The sequence below is a fragment of the Bufo bufo genome, chromosome 2 (genome assembly GCF_905171765.1).
Source record: "Bufo bufo chromosome 2, aBufBuf1.1, whole genome shotgun sequence".
Lineage (NCBI taxonomy): Eukaryota > Metazoa > Chordata > Amphibia > Anura > Bufonidae > Bufo > Bufo bufo.
The window spans coordinates 112,126,124-112,143,440 of NC_053390.1; the positions used below are offsets into that span (position 1 = coordinate 112,126,124).

A 17,317-nucleotide genomic window follows, 5' to 3' on the forward strand; every position below is an offset into this window, starting at 1 on the left:
TCCGAATCGGAGCGGCTTCTGCAGCCTCCAGGCATGGGGTGCCCGGGCATGTCATCCGAAAGATGGGTCGCTGGAAATCCTCATGTTTTTTTCGATATATCCCTAACCAACATGAAGAAATATCCAAAGCCTTCTGTCAATTGGCTCTCTGAGCATGCATGTATAATAAAATATATATATATATATATATATATATATATATATCTCCTACATTTGATTTTTTAAAAGGGTTTCTGTCATCAGAATTAACCTTATTAAGCTAGCAGACCGGAAGGACGGATCAGGCATTCCGGAATGCATTCCTATAGGAAAAAATGCCGGATCCGGCATTCAGGCAAGTGTTCAGTTTTTTTGATCGGAGATAAAACCGTAGCATGCTGCGGTTTTATCTCCATCCTGATCAGTCAAAAAGACTGAACTGAAGACATTCTGATGCATCCTGAACGGATTACTCTCCATTCAGAATGCATGGGGATAAAACTGATCAGTTCTTTTCCGGTATAGAGCCCCTAGGACGGAACTCTATGCCGGAAAAAAAAAACACAAGTGTGAAAGTAGCCTATAAGGCACAATATTCATAAAAGATTCATAAAAGCTGTCTAACAGTCAAACTGTCTTTGTTGCCCATAGGAACCAATCAGAGCTCAGCTTTCATTTCTTAAACTGCTCAGGAAAAATGAAAGCTAAGCGCTGACTGGTTGCTGTGGGCTGCTAAGATAGTACACCGTTTTGATAAATAGGGCCTAATGTGTTAAAACTGGTAAACAGGAAAAGTCAAATAGTTGCATATTGTAATCAGTCATGGGTTAATAACGTTTGTGGAGATTTATCAGGTGTAAACAGACATTAAAGGGGTTCACACTGCTTGCCTTCCCTTCATATAACTGATCGGTGGAGGTGCTGGGTGTCGGACCCCCGCCGATCTGATATTGATGATCTATACTGAGGCTAGGTCATCAATATTAAAAGCCCTAAAAACTCCTTTAAATTTCTGAATAATATGTGCAACTGTAGTAAGAGGAACATCAAGCTGTTTGGAGATGGTCTTACAGCCTTTACCTTTAACATGTTTGTCTATAATTTTTTCGTTCTAGTCTCCTTAGCTTTCTTTGGTCCATGTTCAGTGTGGTGCCCACCATGATACCAAACAGCACAGTGACTACTTTTTGCCCTTTAAATATGCAGACTGACTGATCACAAGTCTGAAGACACTTGTGATGCTAATTACAAGACACATCTTAGTTGAACATGTCCCTATGGCTAAATTATTTTCAATCTTTTAATTTTTGTCCTGTCCAAATTGATTAGTGCATCTGTCTATCTGTAGGTTACATGCAAAATTTCTCTAAACAGCTCAAGAAACTAACATCACAACTGATGTCATAGGCAATTCTAGGATGTTTCATCACTGGTTTTCCTCAAGTGTGGAAAGTGAGTGAAAAGAAATGGGAGGGTCGAACATATGTCAAATGATTGCCAGACTGAAGTGAGAGTGAAGAAAAGTCCTTTCACTTCCTGCCAGTTGACAGTTTACCATTTACTCACTTTTTTACCACCTTATAGATAACGGTGTTTGGCAAAAAAAAAAATCCATCCAGACCCACTAGTGATACAGGAATACAATCTTAATCCTTTCAGAAAGGAAAATGTACATGTAAAGTGTTTCCAACATGTCACACTGCTCTTCTTCAGATGTCAGGTATGTCTTATTTTTAGAAGTGCTATTGCCACCATGTGCACCTTGACTTTCTGCCTGAACACTGCATTAGTCCTTGTATGTCCACCTTATTTTGCGGTCCGCAAAAAAAAAGGATGACATCCGTGTGCATTCCGTATTTTGCGGAACGGAACAGCTGGCCCTTCATAGAACAGTCCTATCCTTGTCCGTAATGCGGACAATAATAGGACATGTTCTATTTTATTGCGGAACGGAAATACGGACATACAGAAACGGAATGCACACGGAGTAACTTCTGTTTTTTTTGTCGACCCATTGAAGTAAATGGTTCCACAAAAAAAACTGAACAGACACGGAAAGAAAATACGTTCATGTGCATGAGCCCTTAGGGTCCATTCACACGTCAGCAAAATGGGTCCGCATCCGTTTCGTAATTTTGCGGAACAGGTGCTGCGGACCCATTCATTTTCAATGGGGCTGGAATGTGCTGTCCGCATCCGCATTTGCGTTCTGCAAAAAAATAGAACATGTCCTATTCTTGTCCGCAATAGCGGACAAGAAAAGGCATTTTCTATGAGAGTGCCGGCGATGTGCGGTCCGCAAAATGCGGAATGCACATTGCCGATGTCCGTGTTTTGCGGATTCGCAAAATACATGGACGTGTGAATTAACCCTTAACCAGCGTACAGTCTTGTTTTCAGGGGTTGTACAGGAATATAACAAAATGTTTGCCTTTTACCCAGAAACAGGACTACAGTGGTACCGTTTCTGGAGTAAAAAGACCCTTTACTCTAGTCCCAGACAACAAAACCTATCTACTATATCTAGAGAATATCTATTAGCTGCAGCCCAATTATATGTTTTCTTTAATTTTGCATGAATGAACTGAACTTACCTCTTCTGCTGAGAAGTAAAATTACATTGGGGCAGGGCTGCTCTGAATTGTCTGCAGACTGAGAAGTGAGCTTACCTTCCAAGAAAAAGAGACATTTAAGGAACAATTGGTGTACACTGTGCCATGTCTAATTATATATCACTATTTTTGCTGATTCTCTATCTTTTTGGTATTTGTTATATCCCATATCTATAGGGTTTTTACAGGGATACTCTAGGAGTAGGCACGGGGACAGGGAACCTCCACCACTAGGGGGCAACCCTGGGTTGAGGATAGACTAGGGCTTGACAGGGTGAGTATCCCCTGTGGTCCCCTGATCATCCTCTTTTTGATTTATCTTTTTCCCGTTGCCATTCCATTTTTTCTCCTCTGGAGGATTACATCACTTATTATTAGTTATCAGGTACCGCCGTACCAATATCCATTACTTAATCATTAAAGGTATTTTTTAAGTCACGTTTATTCTCTATACTTTACTATTCAACACTATTGGTATTGACACCCATATTATTTCTAGAAATTCTTATTGGTGGGAAAAGGTCTTTACTACTACTGTGCCGCCATCAGTTTTTGGAGCCTCATTGTAAACCGCACCTTGGGTCCTGACTCTGATACACCCACTTAGTCAATATGCAAGATTCTGTCCCCTAATGCTGAAAAAAAAGTTATAGAAAAATGAATGGTAGAGATAACCCCTGAAGATGCTTGAGGGCTAGCCTGACCATATCCAAATACCAGCAAAAATATGTGGATTGCTGGACATAGTTTAGGAAATGAAAGCTGCACAGTTTAATGGGGAAGATTTATGAAACTGGCTAAAAGCAAACCTTGCCCATAGCAACCAGTCACAGCACAGCTTTCATTTTATATGATGCTCTTGGAAAATGTAAGCTGTTTTGTGATTGGTTGCTCTGAACTGTGTGCAGATTGGATTAACTGGTGTACACTGTGCCATGTCTAATACAGATGTTTAACACTATCGGTATTGACACCCATATTATTTCTAGTAATTCTTAGGCCTAGTTCACACGAGCGTGTGTGATCCGTGGCCGTATTGCGGCCCGCAAATTGCGCGCCGCAATACACGGCCACAGTTCCCTGTGCATTCCGCATTACGGATGCGGACCCATTCACTTCAATGGGTCGGCAAATCCGGAATTGCGGAACGGCCGCACGGAATGGGACCCCTCGGAAGCACTACGGAGTGCTTCCGTGGGGTTGCGTCCCGTACTTCCGTTCCGCAAAAAGATAGAACATGTCCCATCTTTTTGCGGAACAGGCGGATCCGATGCGGCTGACCTACGGCCGGCGATCGTGCATTGCGGCCCGCAATTTGCGGGCCGCAGCACGGGCACGGGTCACACACGTTCATGTGAACTCGGCCTTATTTGTAGGAAAAGGTCTTAACACCTGGAGCCCCACTGGGAACCACGATTTAGGTGCTGCCATGAAGCCCCAGCAGAACAATAACCAGGCCTTATGCACACAGTGAGGTTTTAGTCTGTATTTTTCTTTGGTTTTTAAAGCCACAACCAGGAATGTCCCCTGAATACAAAAAATAAGTGCAACAGAAAAGGTAATGGTAGAGTTAAAGGGGTTTTCTAATTAGCACTGCTGCAGCCTTCTTATTACTTACTAAGCACAGCACGGTACCAGAGGATAGGTCATCCCTAAAAAGCACTTGGAAACCCCCTTTAAACCCTAAAGATACTTGAAGGTTAGTCTGACCATATTCAAATACCCTTTTCTTATAGAGGCTTCTGTATGAAAACTAGAGCAAAAATTGATGAAATCCTTTCTTTGAAAAGATTTGCCAGCAGGGCCGGTGCAAGGATTTTTTTGCCGCCCTAGGCAAGATAAAAATTGCCGCCCCCCCCCCTTTATCAGATGATCTGCCCATATCATGACATCACATATGTTCCACCCCTTTCTCAGCTTTTAAATTAAAAGAACTGCTGTTTCCCTTAGGGTTAATCAAGCTTCTTGTAGCTGTCTCTTTTTGCGGAACGGAATTGCGGACCCATACATTTCTATAGGGCCACACAACGTGCGGCCCCGATCCGGAATTGCGGACCCGGATCCGCAATTCCGATCCTGAAAAAAATAGAACATGTCCTATTCTTGTCCGCAATAGCGGACAAGAATAGGCATATTCTCTTAGTGCCGGCAATGTGCGGTCCGCAAAATGCGTAACGCACATTGCCGCTGTCCGTGTTTTGTGGATCCGCAAAACACACACGGATGTGTGAATGGACCCTAAATGTGAGGTAAATTAGTTTCCAATGTAGTAATAACTAAACAATTAAATAATAAACATATTGCATTGTCTACTTACCACCAGGACAATAAAATGATCTGGTCTCTGGCTGCAGTCTGGCTCTTGGTTTGGCTCTGGGGAATCCCTTGTCACTCTCTTCTCCCCCCTCCCTCCCTTGTCACTCTCTTCTCCCCCCTCCCTCCCTTGTCACTCTCTTCTCCCCCCCTCCCTCCCTTGTCACTTTCTTCCCCCCCCACCCTTGTCACTCTCTTCCCCCCTCCCTCCCTTGTCACTCTCTCACCCCCCTCCCTCCCTTGTCACTCTCTTCCCCCCCCCCCTCCCTTGTCATCCCTAAAAAGCACTTGGAAACCCCCTTTAAACCCTAAAGATACTTGAAGGCTAGCCTGACCATATTCAAATACCCTTTTCTTATAGAGGTTTCTGTATGAAAACTAGAGCAAAAATTGATGAAATCCTTTCTTTGAAAAGATTTGCCAGCAGGGCCGGTGCAAGGATTTTTTTGCCGGCCTAGGCAAGATAAAAATTGCCGCCCCCCCCCCCCCTTATCAGATGATCTGCCCATATCATGACATCACATATGTTCCACCCCTTTCTCAGCTTTTAAATTAAAAGAACTGCTGTTTCCCTTAGGGTTAATCAAGCTTCTTGTAGCTGTCTCTTTTTGCGGAACGGAATTGCGGACCCATACATTTCTATGGGGCCACACAACGTGCGGCCCCGATCCGGAATTGCGGACCCGGATCCGCAATTACGATCCTGAAAAAAATAGAACATGTCCTATTCTTGTCCGCAATAGCGGACAAGAATAGGCATATTCTCTTAGTGCCGGCAATGTGCGGTCCGCAAAATGCGTAACGCACATTGCCGCTGTCCGTGTTTTGTGGATCCGCAAAACACACACGGATGTGTGAATGGACCCTAAATGTGAGGTAAATTAGTTTCCAATGTAGTAATAACTAAACAATTAAATAATAAACATATTGCATTGTCTACTTACCACCAGGACAATAAAATTATCTGGTCTCTGGCTGCAGTCTGGCTCTTGGTCTGGCTCTGGGGACTCCCTTGTCACTCTCTTCTCCCCCCTCCCTCCCTTGTCACTCTCTTCTCCCCCCCCCTCCCTCCCTTGTCACTCTCTTCTCCCCCCCTCACTTGTCACTCTCTTCCCCCCCTCCCTCCCTTGTCACTCTCTCACCCCCCTCCCTCTCTTGTCACTCTCTTCCCCCCCTCCCTCCCTTGTCCCTCTCTCCCCCCCTCCCTCCCTTGTCCCTCTCTCCCCCCCCTCCCTCCCTTGTCACTCTCTTCCCCCCCTCCATTGTCATCCCTAAAAAGCACTTGGAAACCCCCTTTAAACCCTAAAGATACTTGAAGGCTAGTCTGACCATATTCAAATACCCTTTTCTTATAGAGGCTTCTGTATGAAAACTAGAGCAAAAATTGATGAAATCCTTTCTTTGAAAAGATTTGCCAGCAGGGCCGGTGCAAGGATTTTTTTGCCGCCCTAGGCAAGATAAAAATTGCCACCCCCCCCCCCCTATCAGATGATCTGCCCATATCATGACATCACATATGTTCCACCCCTTTCTCAGCTTTTAAATTAAAAGAACTGCTGTTTCCCTTAGGGTTAATCAAGCTTCTTGTAGCTGTCTTTTTTTGCGGAACGGAATTTGTGAATGGACCCTAAATGTGAGGTAAATTAGTTTCCAATGTAGTAATAACTAAACAATTAAATAATAAACATATTGCATTCTCTACTTACCACCAGGACAATGAAATGATCTGGTCTCTGGCTGCAGTCTGGCTCTGGGGACTCCCTTGTCACTCTCTTCTCCCCCCTCCCTCCCTTGTCACTCTCTTCTCCCCCCCCTCCCTTGTCACTCTCTTCCCCCCCTCCCTCCCTTGTCACTCTCTCTCCCCCCTCCCTCCCTTGTCACTCTCTTCCCCCCTCCCTCCCTTGTCACTCTCTCCCCGCCTCCCTTGTCACTCTCTTCCCCCCCTCCATTGTCACTCTCTCCCCCCTCCCTCCCTTGTCACTCACTTCCCCCCTCCCTTGTCACTCTCATCCCCACCTCCCTTGTCACTCTCATCCCCCCCCCTCGTCACTCTTATTTCCCCCCCTCGTCACTCTCATTTCCTCCCCCCTCCCTTGTCACTCTCATTTCCTCCCCCCTTGTCACTCTCATTTCCCCCCCCTCGTCACTCTCATTTCCCCCCCCTCGTCACTCTCATTCCCCCCCTCGTCACTCTCATTTCCCCCCCCCCTCGTCACTCTCATTTCCTCCCCCTCCCTTGTCACTCTCATTTTCTCCCCCCTCTCCCTTGTCACTCTCATTTCCTCCCCCCCTTGTCACTCTCATTTCCTTCCCCCCCTTGTCACTCTCATTTCCTTCCCCCCCTTGTCACTCTCATTTCCTTCCCCCCCCCCTTGTCACTCTCATTTACTTCCCCCCCCTTGTCACTCTCATTTACTCCCCCCTTTGTCACTCTCATTTACTCCCCCCCTTGTCACTCTCATTTACTCCCCCCCTTGTCACTCTCATTTACTTTCCTCCCCCTTGTCACTCTCATTTACTCCCCCCCTTGTCACTCTCATTTACTCCCCCCCTTGTCACTCTCATTTACTCCCCCCCCCCCACCTCTAGTGTAGCTTGGCCGAGCTCTGTTCGGTCCGCGGTAGTACAGGAGCTTTTGTTTCAGTACCCGGCCGGACTGACAGGAAGTGCACATAAAGTGAGCACTTCCTGTCAGTCCGGCTGGGTACAGGAAACAAAAGCTCCTGTACCGCGGACCAAACAGAGCTCGGCCACGCTACATTAACAACAGTACAGAGCAGACACAGAGACAGCAGGCGCAGGCAGGCTGCGCAGCACTGAGCCGGCGGCCGGAGATTCTTTAGAGCGACAAGCGCTCAGTCTCAGCCGCTCAGCCGGCGCAGCATGAGGGGCGCCGCCGGCCGGCCGCCCGATCTTATATAACCAACGTTTTTTGGGTTATTTTTAAACCGCAACGGGCGCCCCCTGCTAAATGGCGCCCTAGGCGACTGCCTAGATCGCCTTACTGGTGGCGCCGGCCCTGTTTGCTAGGTTTTAATGTTTTGCTAAAGGGAACCCGTCACCTATTTTGGGGGTCACCACAACACCAGCATGCTATTATACAGCTGGGGTTTAGGATGCCAAACCCACCCAATCCACACGGAATGCAACAGTTGTAGCCTATGACCTGGATACACGTGTGTGGTGGCTCTTAAAGCACAGACTCCACTCTATGTGAATCTCACCCAAATTCCTGAATGGCCTTTTCTTGACAATTCCTTCTAGGCTGGGGTTATCCCTGTTGCTTGTGCACCTTACGGCCTCTTTCACACAAACTATATGGATTGTGTCAGGAAGTGTTCAGTGAAACTCGCACCATTTCACAAGCAAGTTCAGTCAGTTTTGTCTGTAATTGCGTTCGGTGTTTCAGTTTTTTCCGTGCGGGTGCAATCAGTTTTGATGCGTTTTTCACTCACGTAAAAAAAAAATGAAGATTTACAAACAACATCTCCTAGTAACCATCAGTGAAAAACGCATTACATCCGGATGCAATGTGTTTTTCACTGACGCCCCATTTACTTCTATGGGACCAGGGCTGCGTGAAAAATGCAGAATATAGACATGCTGCGCTTCTCATGCAATGCAGAAATGATGCGTGAAAAACAACGCTCATGTGCACAGACCCATTGGAATGAATGGGTCAGGATTCAGTGCGGGTGTTATGCGTTAACGTCACTCATTGCCAGTGATGGCCAGTTTGCATTGTTCGTCCACGAACACATTCGGGCTGCCATCTTTTCTCACAAGCCCGGCGAGGCACAGGTAAGCCCTTACCTGTGCCTCACCAGACTTGTGAGAAAAGATGGCAGCCCGCATGTGTTCGCGGGGGAACTGGCCATCACTGCTCATTGCATCCGTGCATAAAACTTGCTTGTGTGATAGGAGCCTAATTCAGCAGCCTTCTCAGGATTGTATAGTCCAGGGATGCCCAACCTGTGGCTCTCCAGCTGTTGCAAAATTACAACTCCCAGTATGCCTGGACAGCCTACTAGCCCACTAAGGGCTCTTTCACACTTGCGTTGTTGTGTTCCGGCATAGAGTTCCATCATCGGGGCTCTATGCCGGAAGAATCCTGATCAGGATTATCCCAATGCATTCTGAATGGAGAGAAATCCGTTCAGGATGTCTTCAGTTCCCGACCAGAACGTTTTTTTGGCCGGAGAAAATACCGCAGCATGCTGCGCTTTTTGCTCCGGTCAAAAATCCTGAACACTTGCCGCAAGGCCGGATCCGGAATTAATGCCCATTGAAAGGCATTAATCCGGATCCGGCCTTAAGCTAAACGTCGTTTCAGCGCATTACCGGATCCGACGTTTAGCTTTTTCTGAATGGTTACCATGGCTGCCAGGACGCTAAAGTCCTGTTTGCCATGGTAAAGTGTAGTGGGGAGCGGGGGAGCAGTATACTTACCGTCCGTGCGGCTCCCGGGGCGCTTCAGAGTGATGTCAGGGCGCCCCACGCGCATGGATGAGGGGATCGCATGGATCACATCATCCATGCGCATGGGGCGCTCTGACATCATTCTGGAGCTCCCCGGGAGCCGCACGGATGGTAAGTATACTGCTCCCCCGCTCCCCACTACTACTATGGCAGCCAGGACTTTAATAGCGCCCTGGCTGCCATAGTAACACTGAACGCATTTTGAAGACGGATCCGTCCTCAAATGCTTTCAGTTCAATTGCGGTGTTACGGATCCGGCGGGCACCTCCGGCAAATGGAGTACACGACGGATCCGGACAGCGCAAGTGTGAAAGAGGCCTAAACCATTCAAAGGCTTCAGAAACCTTTGCAGGTGTTTTGTGATGATTAGCTGATTAGAGTGTGACACCAAGAGTCTACAATGTTGAACTTTTTCACAATATTCAAATTTTCTTAGATCCTGACTTTTGGATTTTCATTAGCTGTAAGCCATAATCATCAATACTTAAAAAATAAAAATAAACACTTGAAATATAACTGTGTGAAATAAATCTACATAATATTGAATTGAATTACTGTACTTGTCGATGATATTCTAATTTATTGAGGGGCACCTGTATTTGTTTTCTTCAATCGTGCATGAATGAATGAATGAACTGAACTTACCTCTTCTGCTGAGAAGTAAAATTACATTGGGGCAGGGCTGCTCTGAATTGTCTGCAGACTGAGAAGTGAGCTTCCAAGAAATGTATTAAAGAGACATTTAAAGGAAATGTGTCATCAGGAAATGACCTGTTGTTTACATTATGTTTTTAATAATATTTTTAATGATTTTATGATTGTTATTTAAATTTTTCATATCATTATCTATATCTAAACAAAACCGATAAAATCCTATCGTTTTCACACTGGCCACTAAACCTAATAATAAGCGCCACTTGTCATCAACTTTAGGCCTCATGCACACAACCGATCCGTTTTTTGCGGTCCGCAAATTGCGGAACCGCAAAAAACGGGAGCCGCCCGTGTGCCTTCTGCAATTTGCGGAATGGGCAGCCCCTTGTAGAAATGCCTATTCTTGTCCGCAAAACGGACAAGAATAGGACATGTTATATTTTTTTTTGCGGGGCCACAGAACAGAGCAACGGATGCGGACAGCACACGGAATGCTGTCCACATCTTTTGCGGCCCCAATTAAGTGAATGGGTCTGCATCCGAGCCGCAAAAACTGCGGCTTGGATGCGGACCAAAACAACGGCCACGTGCATGAGGCCTTATGCTGACCATACTAACGGCAGAATAAAGTAGAGACAGGTGAGTTGATTTCAAAGTAAGTGGTTGCCGAGAACCAACATTACAATCATTGCAGACTGAGCCTGGAAAAGAGTCCCGGCCACCTGAGAAGAGTCCTGGTTATCATGAATTCCTGCTCTCCCGCCCACCTGCTGATGACTGACAGGCTTCTACCTAGTTTTCTTCCTTTCTCTCTAGGAGAGAACTGCCAATCATGGGTGATAGAGCAGGAGATTATGAATAATCAGGACTCTTCTCAGGTAGATGTGACTCTTCTCAAGGTCTGGGCTGCAATGATTATGATGTTGGTTCTCAGCAACCACTTACTTTTAGCTCATTAGTGACACACCGCTGAAATCTGCATTTCTGTCACTAATTTACACTGCCCTCAGTGAGGTCAGCATAAAGTTGATGACAGGTTCCCTTTAAGGCTACTTTCACACTCGCGTTTTGGCTTTCCATTTGTGAGATCTGTTCAGGGCCACCACCAGTGTTTGGAGCCTCATTGTAAACCGCACTTCGGGTTCTGACTCTGATACACCCACTTAGTCAATATGCTGCCATGAAGCCCCTAAGAATAACCAGGCCTTATGCACACAGTGAGGTTTTAGTCTTGCTTTCATTTTTAAAGCCACAACCAGGAATGCCCCCTAACTACAAAAAGTGTAATAGAAAAAGTAATGGTAGAGTTAAATACTGTGGATACTTGAGGGCTAGCCTGACTGTAGCGAAATACCTTTTCTTTATGGAAGCCTCTTTATGAAAACTAAAGCAAATATATGTGGCTTTTGCCTAAATTAACCAATCATTAGTAGTGTAGATTACTATGTGATGCTTATCTGATAAGTGATAACTCTGGTCAAGGTAGATAACTTCTGAGACATACATAGGCCTCCTTTACCAAAACCATCCAGATAGGGATTCCAACCAGAATTTTTCTTTTTTCTAGACAACTTATCCTAAAATCACAGGCAACCAACATTTTGGAAAACTATAATGAATGATGAAGATAAGAAGTAATTATGTCTATAGCTCAATAGACTGAGAAGAACTCATTACCAGCATTTACTGTGAACTATAAAATGATGATAATTATCACCAAAATAATCTAGTCAAGTACCGCCAGTCTCAAAAATAAAATAAAGGACACATCTATTTTTTTTCACAACCATCTAGGAAGCTGGCTTACATTTAGACCGGCGCTGGATATGCTGGCACCTCTACATAACTTTAGCAGATCTGCGGCCAGTACAGAGGCTTATGAAGACCGGCGTCTAAAACTCCAGTCTTAATAAATGACCCCCTATGTGTTTTCTTTAATTTTGCATGAATATCAGGGCCCGCTCAGAGCTTTTGCTCGTGGGGACACATGGCGGCACACTCCCTATAAGCTATTTTTAGTGGTTTCAGAACTATATGTATATGGTTGTACATTTTTCGGGTTTCTCGCTATTTCTCCCCCCCCTCATCCCCATTCTCATATATGTATGTGGAGTCATTTATTGCAGGTAATGGAAACTGAGGAGATGTGTCAACTTGAGGTCAGCTGTACTGAAGTAGGAGCCTGTTGTCCTAATCTGCCCCTGGTTGCTAGGGGATTTAATTGGATGTTTGAACCAGAGCGGAAAAATCTGACAGCTGTGATGTGTTGTCATCTAACAATGGCGGGAAGGATTCCTCTATTTAAACCCGGTTATCTGGTGTTTCGTGTCAGTTGGGGCGCAGAAGAGTTATAATACTGTTAGAGATGAGTGAATTTCTTAAAAGTTCGATTCGGCTGATTTGCCGAATTTCACAAAAATATTTGCTTCATGATGAATTACTTTGTCACGAAGCCCAATTTTTTGTAAGTAGCAGGTGCAATGACAGGGAGCTGCGATATAATGCCGCCCCCGTCATTGTACATGATCGCGGCATCTAAATGTAAAATTAACAATACATTTTTTTTTATGAAACTTACCGCCTCCATTTGCTCACGACGGGCCGGCCACCACTATCTTGTTTGAAGATCTCGGCCGAAATCCTGTGCGGCGCAAGATTACGTCATCACACCAGCCGGCGTGATGATGTAATCTCGCGCCACAAGGGATTTCGTATGAGATCTTCAAGCAAGATGGAGGCTGGCGGCCCGTCACAAGCAAATGGAGGAGGTAAGTTTGAATTTTTTAGTTTTTTATACTATTTCAGGTTAATCGATTCGCTGACACGAAGCACGAAGAAATTTGGCTTCTATGCGAATTGAATTTATCCTGAAATTCGGATCGAATTCCACTTCGTGGGATTCAATTCGCTCATCTCTAAATACTGTGCCCGGCCCACCCTCCCCCTGTTCAGTCGCGATGTTTGTTGTAGGGGTGTTGTCGCCCAGCTTTTGCTGGGTGGACTTGTTTTATGACTGCAGTATGGTATGTTGGTTTTAACTAGTTATTTATTAAATTATATATATTTTATTATATTTTATTCAGGTTTTTATTAATTTTTTATTTAACCCTAAATAAACATCTCGGCAAATTTTATCCACACATAGAAGTGTCTGTGTCTTTATTTATGGTTTCTCTTTTATAGTATTCTTGTTAAAGGGGCTCTGCACTTTGATTAAACTGATGATCTATCCTCTGGATAGATTATCAGCATCTGATCGGCGGGGGTCCGACTCTGCGCCGCGGCGTTCTCACTGTTTACCGCAGGCCCAGTGACGTCATGACTAGTATCACTGGCCTGGGCGGGGCTAAGCTCCATTCAAGGGAACGGAGCTTATCCGCGCCCAGGCCAGTGATACTAGTCGTGATGTCACTGGGCCTGCGGTAAACAGTGAGAAGGCCGCGGCGCTGCTGGAGCGCCGCTGCCTTCTCAAACAGCAGATCGGCGGGGGTCCCGGGTGTCGGACCCCCTGCCGATCAGATGCTGATGATCTATACAAGTAATGGGAGTTGTGCTGCCATGTTCTGAACTTACCTCTTCTGCTGAGTAGTAAAATTACATTAGGGGCAGGGCTGCTCTGAATTGTGTGCAGATTGATAAGTGAGCTTACCTTCCAAGAAATGTATTAAAGAGACATTCAATGAACATCTGGTGTACACTGTGCCATGTATAATACAGATGTTGAACACTATTGGTATTGATACCCATCTTATTTCTAGTCATCCTTACCAGGGCTGTGGAGCCAAAGTCAAAGCTAGTGTTTGTTGGAGCCGGTGGAAATGTTCCGGCTCCAGCTTAAAATAAATATATCAGTTATTAATATTATATAATTAATTTATTAACTTTTATATAAATTTAGAAAAGTTTAGAAATGTTAATCATAAATATATTTCATGTTCTATCACAGTGTTCCCCAACTCCAGTCCTCAGGGCCCATCTGCCGATCATGATTTGAGAATATCCCACAGAATAAATACCTGTGGTAAATCCTGATGAACTGACACTAATTATATCACCTGCCCAATACTAAGGAAATCCTGAAAACATGACCGGCAGGTGGGCCCTGAGGACTGGAGTTGAGGAACACTGTTCTATCAATCGAAGGCCCCTACTTATCGAAATCCGTGATAAGCAGGGTGTTCTAGTGGTGATAGACAATCAGTTCTCACCTTTTCTATCCCTTATACCAGCTATCTTCATGCTGCTCCAAGGCCTTAGTTACAGTGCCTGAAACTGTGCTGGACATGCCTGCAGTCATCTCAGAACTGGTAGACAGAGCAGGAAGACATCATGAAAGTATTGTCTGGGAATGAGTAACTTTTCACAGGAACCTGCAGTCTGCCTCCACTATGGAAAGAATCATACTTACCTACTCCCTAGTAAGTAGGTTCTGGTCATGTGTGTCAGCTCCCGTATGTCCATATTTTGGTTTGTGGCTTGTTTAATTTGTTCCCGGCATAGGCAATATAATCTACTCTGCTGCAGCGATGATGTATCTCTTGTGGATTGAATCCAGTCATTGGCTGCAGCGGAGCAGATGATCATACCAGAGAGGAAGTAAACTAGCCACAGACCAGAAGACAGACACATGATAGCCACGGTATCACTGTGCTTGATTGGCCAGCAAACTCGCCTGACCAAAACCCCATAGAGAATCTATGGAATATTGTCAATAGGAGATGAGAGACACCAGACGTAACAACACAGACGAAAGTATGTCCAGTATATGCACTCAATACTTGGTCAGGGCTCCTTTTGCATGAATTACTGCATCAATGCAGCGTGGCATGGAGGCGATCAGCTTATGGCACTGCTGAAGTGTTATGGAAGCCCAGGAAAGCTGCTATCAAAGAAACCTGGGCTTCCATAACACCACAGCAGTGCCACAAGCTGATCACCTCCATGCCACGCTGCATTGATGCAGTAATTCATGCAAAAGGAGCCCTGTCCAAGTATTGAGTGCATATACTGGACATACCTTTCAGTAGGCCAACATGTCTGTATTAAAAAACTTTTTTTAATTGGTCTTCTACAATATTCCCATTTTCTGAGATACTGACTTTTGGGTTTTCATTAGCTGTGATCACTCTGGTGTGTAATGAATCTATAAAATATGAGTTTTGTTTTTAAAAATTTAATTACTGAAATAAGTTTTTGATGATATTCTAATTTATTGAGATGCACTAGTAATTGGGCTGCAGCTGCTAAATATTGTCTTAATATAGTAGATAGTTCTTGTTGCCTGGGACTAGAGAAAAGGGTATTTTTACTCCAGAAACCATGGCACTGTAGTCTACAATATGGAAGATCAGTTCCACTTACTGGAATGGTCCTGAGCTCTTGTAATGAAACTTCAAGGAAGGGACGCTGATTGGAAAAAAGTTGCAACCCCTTTAAGGCAAGCACTGAATATAGCACCTCCACCTTTTGCGTTTCTTTTTTTCCCATTTACACTTGCACATGATTCTCTGCATTTCCAGGACATCCATATAGAGCTTTTCTCACTTTAAATTCATAGATTTCTTACAAGTATTAAGTATGTTTTCCAGTTATAAAATGCATAGTGCATTACATATTTACTTCCAGGAATTTAGAAAAGGTCAGTAATTTCAGAAATTATATTCCAATAAATATGGTTTAAATTCCAGTTTGAAGTTATCCCCTAGCCACAGGATAGGGGATTATTAGATCAGCGGGGGTCCTACCACTGGTACCCCTACCTATCACGAGATCAGTGGGGGTCCCAGTGGTAGGACCCACACAATCTAATAGTTATCCCCTATCCTGTGGCTAGGGGATAACTTTAAACAACTGGAATACCCCTTTAAATTCTAAGTAGCCCAATTACTTACATGTTGGTCAGAAAGAGCCCAATGTTACCACTTTATTACAGTAAAATTATTACTAAATTATTGGCCATTAATGAAGGAGTCGGAGTGTGATAAAATGCAGGAGTCAGAGCTTCGGCTTACCGACTCCACAGCCCTAATCCTCATTATGAGATTTATGGTCCTAACTGTTACATATGTTTTGTGCTTCTGATGTGTATTAGATCCTTTGTTCCTTTCTTTAAGACACCACTATTGGTAAAGTAAGACAGGCACCACAGCAAACAACAAAACTTAGAAAAATAGTTACATTTATTCCAGTATCTTAAAGATAGCTTACGATTTTATATACAAGATAATTCTGACCTTTTAGTTCATGTTCCAAGAAATACAAGATAAGATCCAAGATAATACAAGAAATACAAGGGGATTATTAAAACGGAAACAGATGCTTTATTCGTAAAGATGTCACCTCTTCACGAACATGAGAAGAGGACACAAGCACCGGCTACAGTAGTCAACACATTGTTTTCAGGTCATTTATACACCACAAAACCAATAGATGCCTCTGATGTAGATGCCAAGTACTGTACAAACAAGTAATGAGGTACAAACAGGAAAATAAAAATGATTAAATAAAAAAAAAGGTACAAAATTAAATTAAAATTAAATATTAACTTAACAGTTTTTGTTAGAAAGCTGTATAAAACCGTACTCATTTCTACCACGGCCAAATCTGGAATCGGAGTATGACACAGGCTGCGACATTGCACCTGGTATGGCAGGAGATGGTCACAACTATTCTAACTGAGGTAGCGACAGACCACCAAGAAAATTTTGGCTGCCAATACCTGAGAAGTCACATTCAGTACTCATGTGGGTAAAATTGTATATTTTGGGGGTGTTTTTTTTCAGTAACACCTGCAGGAACAAATTAGGAGGAATTAAAAAATAGGCCTGGATAGTAAAAGATTTTTTATAAGAAAACTCACAACAACAGCATATGTATGGCTGGAAGTAACGTATTTCGATTGTAAAGAAAAATGGCTATGCAAGTACATGCAGTCATAGGGACCCGTTGTATTTTTATTAGTGTATATCATTGCTCTCCAACCCATGTACTTCAGCTAAAGTGGAATCACAACTCCCAGCATGCCCTGCCACCACAGCTGGAGACAGACAGATTAGAGACCTGGCGTCGTATAAGGCCTCTTTCACGCGGGCGTGTGCGCCCCGTGGTCGTGCTGCGGCCCGCATTTTGCACGAGCATAGTCCGTGGGGCAGCTACTTGAATGGGTCCGCTATCCAGCCATTCTGCAAAAAGATAGGACATGTTCTATCTTTTTGTGGAACAGAAGTATGGGACGAAACTCCACGGAAGCACTCCGTAGTGCTTCCGTAGGGTTCCATTCT

At 44.3% G+C, this 17,317-nt stretch overlaps 1 long non-coding RNA gene across 1 annotated transcript; it reads right to left on the reverse strand.

The window, feature by feature from the left end:
• Positions 1 to 1,963: 1,963 nt before the first annotated feature.
• LOC120992445 lies at positions 1,964 to 17,104 on the reverse strand. Its single transcript, XR_005776978.1, has 3 exons — positions 16,927 to 17,104; positions 8,718 to 8,723; positions 1,964 to 1,973 (listed from the first exon to the last, which is right to left on the reverse strand). It is a non-coding gene; the product is annotated as an uncharacterized LOC120992445 (long non-coding RNA).
• Between the last annotated feature and the right edge of the window lie 213 nt (positions 17,105 to 17,317).